Here is a 12,344-nt window from a genome sequence, read left to right as displayed (position 1 = left end):
GAGGTTCCTCAAAGATCTACAAATAGAACTACCATTTGATCCAGCAATCCCACTTCTGGGTATTTACCCAAAAGACAGGAGAATGCTCAGTCAGAAAAGTGCTTGCACATCAATGTTTATTGCAGCATTATTCACAATTGCCGAGACATGGAACCAACCTAAATGTCCACAAACTGATGAATGGATTGGAAAAGTGTGCTATATATACTCTATGGAATACTACTCAGCCATAAAAAATAACAAGACCCTGGAATTTGATAGAAAGTGGTCAGATACGGAGGATCTATTGCTGAGTGAAGTAAGCCAGGCTATGAAAGAAAGATATTGTACGTAGCCACTCAATATATACCGATTATCCACACTCTATGGTAGAGAGCAAAAAATTGGAGCACATAAAAGCAGTGAAGGTACTTAATGAGAATAGGACAGTTTGGAATGAGGGAGGTGAAGAGAAGAGGATAGAGAAAGATAGCAAGTGAACAATAGAGAGGCAGGACGTTAGTGAGAAACAGATATGGCGTATTAACTTTGATGATGACATGTATAGTATTCTCAACTGGATTGGTCTAAGAAGTACTTCACGATGGGCAAAGTATTTTTACAACCAAAATGAGAAATAGCGATTGACTGTTTTAAAAAATAATTAGAATAATAATAATACTGATTGGGGAAAACATAGAAAAGATATTGTTTGTTGAAGCAGGGAGATTAATGTCTCTGTATTGACTGACATACATGGCATTCCCTTTTGAAAAAGCAATGTAATACACTGTAAAGTTATATGTAATCCAATGTAATATAAAGAAGATTATGATGATAATAAAAAATAAAGTAAAAAAAAGAGTAATGGCGAAAAAAAATTGCTACAGCTAGGTAATAGGTACTATTATGTGTGTTTCAATTCTTATTAAATGAAAGCATTTTAAAAAACAGAAAAGCATAGTAATTATAAAATAAATGTGCTAACTCTAGCGATTTTTTAATTTACTTTTAGTGAATGATTACTTCAAAGTTAAAAAAAATTAATCTTTTCATTATTTCGGTGCCCCTATTGCTAATGTTAAGAGCTCATGCCCAGAGAATTTTCTGAATATCCTACTTTGGCTGCACTAAGGGTTGCTGCTTCTGCTTGTCTTCTATCAGCAAGGATTCACAGGCTAAGGATGTCCCAGGAGGCAGTGAAAACAGAAGTGAGGAGAAGGAGCCAAAGCCTTTGTCACTGCCCAGTAAGGATTATTCCAACTAGTGGGAAAAAGAACTAAAAATCTTTTTATGTCAGATGTGGCAGAGGCTGCAGTGAAGCAGATCCTACTCTTTTATTTTTTCCTATTCTGGTTGTAGAGAAAATAATAATTGGAAACTTTTTATTTTAAATAAAAGCTAAGATGGCAAATTTAAATTTCTTGCAGACTATTGATTACAGATAATCATTCTTTTTATCACCTATTGTTAAATAAATGTGTTTATTACATATTAGACATTCAATAAATATTTTTGGTTATTGAAATATTTGTTCATTTACTTTCAACAAAGAAAGACCATTGTGTAATATGATGGGCATATAATTAGAAAAGTAAATCAGCTTAAAATTTTAGATTATCAAAAATTTATCACAATACTGAGAAAAAATATCAAGATGAGAAAATCCTATACTTAAATGCCTCCATATTCATTATTAGAAGTTTCTAAAAGTAACAAATTACATTACCCAAAATGAATGATACTACACTACCCTATCCAATTAAGGTAAGAATTTAAGAGAACATAGATACTATATACTCTGAAAATAAACAAAGAATTCATTTTAGTTTAATTAATTACTTATTTATAGCTATAGGAAGAACTGTTATCCACTTTTAATCATTATTATAATTGTTCTAGTGTTGTACTAGGAATACATTTAAAAATTCAGAAACTCACAGAGATTAATAATAAGTAGAAAGAAAAAACAGTACTCCTTCCTTCATGGTGCAATGTCAAAATAGCAGTCAATTTTCAGTTAATCAACAAAGCAATCAGCAAATATTTGTAGAATAACTACAAGATGCTGTGAAATTTACAAGCGGTGTATAGGATTAGGAATTCACAATCTTGAAGTCTTATACACAAGAAATGGTTAGAAACAGTGCAAAACATGAGACTAGGTTTCAAAAGAATATTTCCAAGAGTAAATGTTGCGTATGATTTCAGAAGGATGGATAATTTTGGGCTGGGGAAGGATAGTAAGAAATAGAGTATAAATACTTTATTTATGCACCAAATTCAACTCTTAAAGTAGTCACTCAACTTCTATAAAATAAGCAATTCGTTATTATTTTCTTTGAAGTAAGACACAAAAGAACTTAAAATATTCACTATTTTCTTTGATGTAAACTATAATTCTTTTTTTAAGTTCCGAGAGTCTCTTTCTCTAATGACTCAAAAAACATACAGATGAGGGAAGTTACAATTATTTTTCTCTGTTGATTTGAGGAAATATCATCACAAGGAGAAGTCACCTACCCTGGTACTGATCACATGATTTAAATAAATATCCATGCATGTACATAACTCTATCACCCAAACATTTTTTTTTAGTTTGTTTTAAACATAAAAAGATAAAAGTGTATGGGCTGGCCCAGAAAACAATGGTTAAGGAAGGTGGATCTCGCATGGCCAACAGTGGTTTAAATCCTGGCCCCAGTCGCTGGAAAAAAATACTGTATGTTTATACATGTATGCCCAAACTCCTGATGAGATTGAAAAATGGAGGGGAAAAAGATTGTGGTATGACCATGTCCCATTGTGGGGTTCTCTCTCTCTCTCTTTCTTATTTCTGAAGAGTACACATACCCTCTGGCAATTAATTTGTCTTAAATTAGATAAAAGATAAAGGTGAAATAGCAAAAGTAAGTCACATAGTTAACTTGTTCATATAAAACACATAAAAATATGATGTCAAGTTGTTCACAAGCTTAGAAGAATTATTTTCATGTACTGCACAGTGCCAGAAGTAAGATTTTGTTTTTTCCTCACTATCATCCTCATATTATACTTAAAGTATTTTCTAAGCATCTGCTACATAAAGTAAACATGCTTGATTCTTTAAGGAAGGAAAAAATAAAATAATGTTTTTATCGTGGATCCTGTCCTTGAAAGTCCTGAAACAATTTAGAACAGTGATCCTCAAACCCAGGCCATAAACTGCTACCAGTCCATGGCCTGTTAAGAACGAGGCCTCACAGCAGGAGGTGAGCAGCCCGGAAGTAAGCAACTTCATCTCTATTTACAGCCACTCCCCATCAGGCTCATTACTGTCTGAGCTCTGCTTCCTGTCAGATTAGCAACACCCTTAGATTCTCATATGAACCCCCAGAGGGCACCATCTTAGTTGCAGGACTACAAACTCTTGGCTCCCACTGATTCTGCATTATGGTGAGTTGTATAATTATTTCATTATATATTACAATGTAAAAATAAAATTAAGTGTACAATAATGCACTTAAATTATCCTGAAACTGTCTCCTCCCCTCAAGTCTATGGAAAAAATGTCTTCCACAAAACTGTCCCTGGTGCCTTACGGGGACTATTGCTTAAGAAGCTAGGGAAAGTTGGGAGAATAGGGGAAAGAAGGAGGAGAGACTGGTCCATGGTTACAGAGTTATAGTTTGTTAGCAGGAACAAGCTTTGGAGGTTCTATTGCACGTTAGGATGATGATAGTTAGGAACATTTTATTGTATATTTCAAAATAGCTGAAGAAAAAGACTTTGAGTGTTCTTGCTACAAAGCAATGATAACTATTAGGATGTGCTATGTGCTAAATACCCTGGTTCAAATCTTTAAAATATATTTAATTTGGGACCAGCATTTAGTGTAATGACTATGTCGCTGGACTCCCATGTAGTCGACCGTGATTCAACTCCTGGACCTGGTGGCTTAAACTCATGCCGGGCATGTGTGCATGGGTGCCCAAGATCCCGAGAGCAGAATGGAGGAGAAGGGATTGTGGTGTGGCCATCCTCCCTGGGGGGAGTGATTTCTTGCTTTCTGTCTCTCTGTCACTCTCTGTCTTTCTGGCAAGCACATGTGCCCTATAGCAAAAACCTCTGAATAAATAAATAAATATACACACATATAATATATATATTTCATTTTATTTATTATTATTATTTAATTTGACCAGAAAGAGACAGAGAGGGAACGTGAGAAAGCAAGCTGCCAGATCCAAGACTCAAACTGCAGTCAGCACCTTAACCACCATGCCACCTGCTGGCCCCTGCTGGTCCCATGAAGGTTTGATTCTTACACAATGTATACACATCTGTGGAAACATCATATTGTCCCCAATAAATATGTACAATTGTTATGTGTCAATTAAATTAATGACACAAAAATTTTAAAGAAGTTACTAATTTTTTAAAATAATTTCAAAATTAGGAAACGTGATCAACACAAAAATGCTGACTAAGGCTTTTACAATAAAATATGTAAAATTCCTTCTATTCCTATTTCTTCCAGACCAGTTGATTGACTGACAATTTTAAAAAGCAATATGTAAACAAAAAAGTATTGAAACAATGTAGAATGCTCAAACTAATCTAGGATACAGGTCAGAGACAAAAAGGAGAAAAAAATGAGACTCATAAGTACTATTTGTGGCATGTATAAAATGTTTAACAAAAATATTTGCATACTAGCAGATACAATGTCACCTCATAAGAATACAGTTTGGACCATCACAAAACATATGCCTTAAAAGGTAAGACATCCTACTTTCAATAATAAATTTCAGTTACGGGTCTATTCACATATTTGCTAGATGTTTTTAAAGATTACAATTTATTTAAGTTAGCTTCATCCAGCTACCCACCCCCCCATTTTTATTACTTTTTCCATCAAACATAGGGCTTCTCCACATCAAATAAACTACACGGAATTTACTGTAGGGATTAACTTTCAAATTAAAATGTGTGCTTGTTAACATAGCTCTTGATAGTCTGCAAGAGATTTGGGCTGTGTCTATATGATATATAAAGAACTATTTCAGTGGAAAGAAAATAAGTAAAGCAAATTGATTTCACACAGATAAAATTGTTTCTACTAAGCATTTCATTTTGTAACAGCTTCTTTGGTATTATTAAAAAATGCGAGATTTTATTTAGAATCACCACATGAAAATTTGACATTTCCATGAGCTAAGTGGATAGCTATTCAGATCATTCATTTTTAAATAAATATAGTATTCTTAATTTTTTTGATTTTTTTATATACATTGACCAAATGTATTTGCCATTGGGCATTTCTGATTTAGTCAATATTATTCCTGTTTTCACATAGCAAGATATTCCATATTTTGGGGTATGCATACACACACAAAACATTCATCTCAAAAAGCAATTTTAGTTTCGTTGAGAGAAATTTTTGCTATAGGGTGCATGTGCTCATCAGTGAGACAGAGAGAAACAGAGACAGAAATTGAGAAATCACCCTCCAGAGGTAATGACCATAACACAATACCTTCTCCTCCATTTTCCTCTCAGAATTTGGGCAAACAAACGTGCCCAGGATGAGTTTCAAGCCATGAGGTCTAAGATGCGAACTACCGTTGGTCATGTGGGAGTCCAGCAATGCAGCCATTACACCATCTGCTGGTCCCTACAAAAGCAATTTTAAAAAGGATTTTACAAAGTTCCTTAGCATTTCTTTGGTTTATTAAAGTTAAAACCGCCTTTCTTGAAAAAAAAAAAAGTTTTAGCAGACAGGACTATCAACAAAGTTGACACTGTGGCTGAGCACCATGATAGGCACCCCAGAGACAGATGAGCTAAGAGTTACCACATTTGCAGGAGACTTCTATTTGAATGCAGTCAGCCATGTAGGAGGCTGGACTATCAAGCCAGAAAGGACTTAAAAGTCCTGCTAAGGGGGCAATGCATAGGTCAGATAAAAGTTAGAACACCGCCGCTGTTTTGGACTTAGTAATTGCTACCTAACACCTAATGGAACCATGCTTCAATGCACAATTTCTAAGGCAAGTATATATTAACCTTAACTATATCTCATAAGAAGAATGGACAGACATCTTTAGTGTTTACAGAGGTCTTCAAAAAGTTCATGAAAAATGCATGTTATGGAAAAACTACATATGTATTTCAAAAATATTTTGACACCAAAACAAACCTATATTTTAATTCCATTATTCTATAAACTTTTTGAAATGTCCTTACATGAACATATTTACATGCCCTCAGCTTTCATGAATGCTTAGGACATAGGTTACACATTTCAGTGGAGGTCAGAACATAATGCCCTATCTGTGGTTGAGTTTTATAATTGGGCTATCTCAAAAAGTCAGAAAACAGCAAAGTTGCTGACTGTCCTTGGAGCCAGAGAAAAGTCAGGGCATCCGTAAGAGGAAAGGGATATGGGGGAAAAATATGGAGAGGTACAAAATTCACCTACTTCATTATGTCCAAGGTATACCTTGGCCTCAAAAATTTGGTAGCTCCCAAATGGAAAACCAATAAACAGAAAACATAATCGTGCTTCCCTAAGTCGCATCTCAGCCAATCTATTTTCTTGATCTATGTTGGACTGCCAATGTACTTTTCATTCTCAGAAGCCAATCAGTTGCTTAGGTAGCAGAATTCAGTTTACGTTCTTCGAACTGTGTCATCCTTACCTGAAACAGTAGTCTACATGCAGGGGGATAAGCATTTCTAGTCAATTAAACAATAACAATGTCTTTATTTCTTCAACTCTTTTGAATTCATCTTTTTACTCTTGTTATATGCATCTTTTTTTTCTTTTAAAGAGAGATTTTTGCTATAGGGTGAATGTGCTCTCCATCAAGAGAAATAGTGGGACAGAAAGTGAAAAAGTATCCCCCCAGGGAGGATGGCCATGCCACAATCCATTCTCCTCCATTCTCTTCTCGGAATTTTGGGCACGCAAGCACACATGCCTGGCGTGAGTTTTAAGTCACCAAATCTGGAACTCGAACCTGGTCAACTATGTAGAAGTCCAGCAATGTAACCATTACACCATCTGCTGGTCCTTTTTCTAATGCATCTTTTAAATAATCTAAAATTATTATTTCCTGATGACCCCCAAATGATTACCAGATCATAGATAAGGATACCCATCGTTATCTAACCTGTAACACTATTTATGTGAAAGGCCTTCAAAAAGTTCATGAAAAATGAACTTTTATGAAAGTTCATATTATAAAAAAACTATGCATGGAATTTTAAAAATATGTGTACCAATATAAACTCATACTAACTTGCTGTAACATGTTTGAACAGGATTTAGTTTGAGGCACTAAGAAAGACAAGGTATCAGTTTTAAAAGAGCTCCTATCAGAGCAACATGAACTCTATTAAAATTGAAACAAGCACAATCATCAAATTCATGGTGAATCTTGGATAGAAGATTAGTGAAATCACTATACTTTACAAAATGTGTATGTGGAAAATGTCCCGAAGAAATCATTTTATAAATCAGTACTTGTTTTGTTTTATTTTATCTTTATTTTTTTTTGTAGAGGTTTTAACCTTGAGACGTGTTCTCACCAGAGAGATAGAGACAGTGAGAGAAAAAGTGAGAAATCACCCCTTGGCGAGATGACCACACCTCAACCCCTTCTTCATTCTCCTCTGGGAATCTTGGGCATGCACGTACATGTATCCAGTGTGAGTTTCAAGCCACTCAGTTTGGGACTTGAACCATGGTCGGCCGTGTTAGAGTCCAGCAACATAACTGCTATGCCATCTGGTAGCTTCTTGGTAGCTTATTTTAAGAAAGGATGAGACAGTGTTGAAATGATCTCAAAGCAGCTGACCATCCACATCAATTTGCAATGAAAAATAATAATCTTGTTCATTTCCTAATTGAAGTGGACCACTGTTTAACAGCAGAAGCAATAGCCACTACCATAGATATCTCAATTGGTTCAGCCTGGCTTTTTCAGACTGAAAAGGTAAAGTGAAGCCAACTTTGGGCTTGATTAAGGCCCAAACTATTGTGCCCAGATTAGTGCAGATGAGAGCAGAGCTTTTGATGGAAGTTTTCAACAAGTGGAATCAAGATCATGAAGCATTGCTTCAAAGAATTATAACAGGAGAGGACACTGTAGCTCTACAAGGGCAATCCTGAAGACAATCAGAGCCCTTGGCTACCAAGAGGTGGAAGTGGTCTAGTCAAAGCAGAAGCACATTGGTCAAGACCAAAGAAAGGTCATGGCAAAAATTTTTCAGGGTAGCTGACGCATTTGTTTGTTGACTTTCTGGAGAGCCACAAAATAACATCTTATTAGGAGAACTTTTTTGAGAAAAGTAACTGAAGCTTTAGGAGAAAAATACCCAGGAAAGCTAGTCCAGAGAGTCCTTCACCATGACAATGCCCCTGCTCATTCCTCTCAAACAAAGGAGAGGAATTGTGAGAGTTTTGATGGGAAATCATCAGACAATTACTTTACAGTCCTGATTTGACTCCTTTTTTGTTTCCTAACCTTAAAAAAAAATCTTTAAAGGGAATCCGTTTTCTTCAATTAGTTATGTAAAAAGACTGTGTTGACATGGTTAAATTCTCAGAAACCTCAGTTCTAGAGAGATAGACAAAATGACTGGTATCATCACTTACAAAAATGTTTTCAACCTGATAAACCTTTTGTTGAGAAGTAAAATATACATTTTTAAATTATACTTTTCCATGACTTTTTTGAAGTCCCTTGCATATCCCTATGTATGAAAACACAGGTATACACGTAGTTTCCAAATAAGGAAACCTGTAGGGATTCTCATTTTAACTAAAACTATTCAAAGAGAAAAAAAAAGAAATTATAAGAGCAAAATTATAACTAGTATTCATTTATTTTCTTAGTAAAAATAGTCTTAATTAATATAAACTATAAATATGAGTAAGGAATGACACTAAGAATATTTTTCTCAGGGCCGGCAGGTGGCGTGGTGGTTAAGGGTGCTGGACTCTCATGTGGCTGACCGCGGTTCAAGTCTTAAAACTGGTGGCTTGCTTTCTCACTTTCCTTCTCTCTCTCTCTCTCTCTCTCTCTGTCTCTCTCTGGCCAAATTAAAATAAATAAATCAATAAAGTTAAATAAAATAATTCTTTAAAAAATATTTTTCACTAAAAAAAGGTATTTTGACATGCACTGCCAGAGACTGTCGAGCCACTGAAGTTGTAATGCATTTCTGAAACACATGTTATACTCATCAAACCTAAATTTATCACTAATCAAAACTAATCCCAACATGAGTATGCAGATCAAAAGGAAAGTGCACTTGATATATTGCTGTTCAATTTAGCTCGCCACTCCTTTTGCAGAAATCTCCCAGAGATACTGCAAATCCATTAGACTCTGCTACATGTTAAAGCTTTTGGTTTAAATCCAATAGCCTGTGTAAAATCCGGGATTATAAATCACTGTTACAACCTATACCCAGAAATCCATCTAGTCACATTGTTTACGAGAAGGCAGGAGAAAGGCATACTGAGCAACATCTTCAGGGTTAACTGATTAGAAAATGTAAATGATATTTCCAAAACAATATATGAAAATTTTCAACACATGTCCATTCAACATGTAGAAAACTAGGAAGGATTACCATATTCTTCAAAAATGAAGCTTACAAAAGTGCCTACCTCTAGTTATTATTAGGCTCAATAAAGACCACAAAAAGCATCTTAACAATCTGAAAGTGCTTGGGAAATGTAAGCTATTACTATTACCATTATTTTGCTTTAACTATCACAAACCTAACCTTTTATTAATCATTAAATATACCTGTTCCTTTGACTTCTGATTTGTTTATACATATGTGTCTTTGTGTGGTTGTGTGTGTGTATGTGTGCTATTTGATCCCATTGTCATCTTTATTATTATAGTATTTAGATGAGTTAGTCTACCTATTTATTTGATTGGATTCAATACTTAAACTTGAGCTTTTTAAATTGAGATCATTCAGGACAACCTCTGAAAGACTGACACCTGGTATCCTTGAGATCAAATTTCTGTAAGTTTATCTAAAATAATGTTAGACAACCAAGTCTATAATTTCCTGAATTTGTTTCTATGTAACAAAATTTAGGAAATTTTAGCTTTTACGTGAAGTTGGATCCTTTTCCTTTTCTTTTTATTTTTTTCTCTTTACTTGCTCTTGTAACTTAATTCCCTTAATTCCCTTTTTCTCCTTTCACAGCTTCCTCTTCTGCCCTCTCCTTGACCCAAACTCTCCTTCATATTGTTTCTCCTCTCTTGGAATTCTTAGAAGGCTAGTTAGCTGCTAAATTTTATCTTCCCTTGAAGCTACCCAAGAAGGCTCTTTCTAACACTTTTACAACTAGATAACAATCCCAATTGGGCATTTTATAGGCGAGGAGCAAAGAAAAAACATCTTGGTCACTTAAAAGCTTTGGGGGGGCGGGGCTGGGAACCAGCAGTTAGCGTAATGGCTATGTCGCTGGACTCCCACGTAGTCGACCACGGTTCGCGTCCCGGACCCGGTGGCTTAAAACTCACACCGGGTGCATATGCGTGCGTGCCCAAGATCCTGAGAGGAGAATGGAGGAGAAGGGATTACGGCATGACCATCCCCCCTGGGGGGTGATTTCTCGCTTTCTGTCTCTATGTCTCTGTCTGTCTGGCGAGCGCAAGCGCCCTATAGCGAAAACCTCTCCAAAAAAAAAAAAAGCTTTGGGGGGGGGTGTCAAACCTCTCCAAAAAAAAAAAAAAAGCTTTGGGGGGGTGTGAATAATTGACCAAAATATGGAGAATAAACAAAATTATATTACCATGGAATATAAATTAAGTAAGCAAAGAAAAGTATATCTTATGCTTTCTTTGTGATAATTAACACCAAAAACAACAAAGCTCTTCATCTGTAGTCATTAAGATGTAGAAGTAAACAACTAGATGTAAATAAAAGGAATACAGGTACCAACTATTAAACTTTTCATATTCTTCAAAACATAGCACAGCTCTTCAAGTGCACCAGGCACTTATAAGGGGTTTGAGTGAAATATGCAAATATGCAAATCATTATGAATCTGGTGACTACCCCAAAAACATTGACTAAAATTGCTTGAAATTACTATCCAAGGAGTTTCAATAATGTAATTATGAATGCATGCATACATGTACACACACACACAACATACACTCAAAAAAGGACAGAAAAATCATGAAAACATGAAACTGTGGATATATACAAATACACAAAAGAACATAATAGGAAAGGATACCTATGGGAAAATGAATAGATTTCAATCTTGGTAGGTAACTTAGAAAATAATCAGGAAGATTCTCATTATTTTCAGTAACCTATGATTCCAGGAATTGATTATAGTGAACAAGCAGCCTGTGACTAGTATGTGATTAATATTTATAGTGAGATATTGACTTATTGTGTGTACTTGGGCAGGTCATGTTATCTTACCTATGCCTCTGTGTCTCTGAAGTGACAATACTATTTGCCTTCTCATCCACCTCCTCTGCAAAGATGCTCTGCAAATAAATGAGGTAATGTTTGGGAAGTGTTTGCAGCTTGGGAAAGAAACCCACTGCATACATCTGAGCTATTTCACTATTCCACATTCAAATCTGGCATATTACTGCTTCTGTTTGAAATTGAAATTGTACTCTTTCAGTTCTTGGGTTCTGACCAAAATCTGGGTCAACATAAGAGGATGATTATTTTTAATGTTAATTCTGAGGCTCTGTTCAGATCGCCTGCACGTGTGAGAGAAAACTGTAGGAAATAAACAAAGCACATAAATCAACCTTTGAAAGAGGAAAATCTCTATCTGGAAAAAAATATATATATATACATGTATATATTTATTTACAATGAGGAGCATGAACACTGTATTTCCCTGGAGGAATATTTCAGTCCAGGAAGGAGGATAGTGCATGCAATGTGAGTGTGTGTATGCGCGTGTGTGCGTGTGTGTGTGTGTGTGTGTGTGTGCTGTGCGTGCGCGCCCGCGGAGAGAGGGGCGGGGGGAGGCGGATGAGGAGGAAGTATGAGATAATGGTTTCGGGTTCCTCAGGAACCCCTGGTACTGGCAGCAGCCAGCCTCTGCTGTGCCCACATGACCCACAACTCTGGCACTTCCAACATTATTAAATAATAAGAAAGCGGCTCCTACTCCATGCTCAAACCTCCCTACAGATCAGTGGACACCTTCTAAGAGTTTGGCGAGTCGGTGACTGAAGCGTCCGTCCATTCCAAGGTGTGTGTTTGGCGTTTTCTTCCTTGACAGCTCCGAGTGGGGGAGGGCGCGGGGGTGGAGAGGGTCCGCTTGCCGGGCGAGGAGTGGGCGCGGGGCCGGGCTGCTGCGCGCT

General features: G+C 36.1%; 1 protein-coding gene and 1 pseudogene across 1 annotated transcript in view; both read left to right on the top strand.

Moving 5' to 3' along the window:
• The window catches only part of LOC102479300 (tomoregulin-1-like), a 148,273-nt pseudogene extending 147,027 nt beyond the window's left edge, over positions 1–1,246 (top strand).
• Positions 1,247–12,053: 10,807 nt separating this feature from the next.
• The window catches only part of DTNA (dystrobrevin alpha), a 418,880-nt gene continuing 418,589 nt past the window's right edge, over positions 12,054–12,344 (top strand). The window contains exon 1 of the mRNA XM_027772649.1: positions 12,054–12,232. The gene's annotated coding sequence lies outside the window, so the exon portion shown is untranslated. The remainder of the gene's footprint in view (positions 12,233–12,344) is intronic.

This window comes from Tupaia chinensis, unplaced genomic scaffold, assembly GCF_000334495.1.
Source record: "Tupaia chinensis unplaced genomic scaffold, TupChi_1.0 Scaffold000290_1, whole genome shotgun sequence".
In the NCBI taxonomy this organism is placed as follows: domain Eukaryota; kingdom Metazoa; phylum Chordata; class Mammalia; order Scandentia; family Tupaiidae; genus Tupaia; species Tupaia belangeri.
This window is presented reverse-complemented; position numbering and strand designations above follow the sequence as displayed.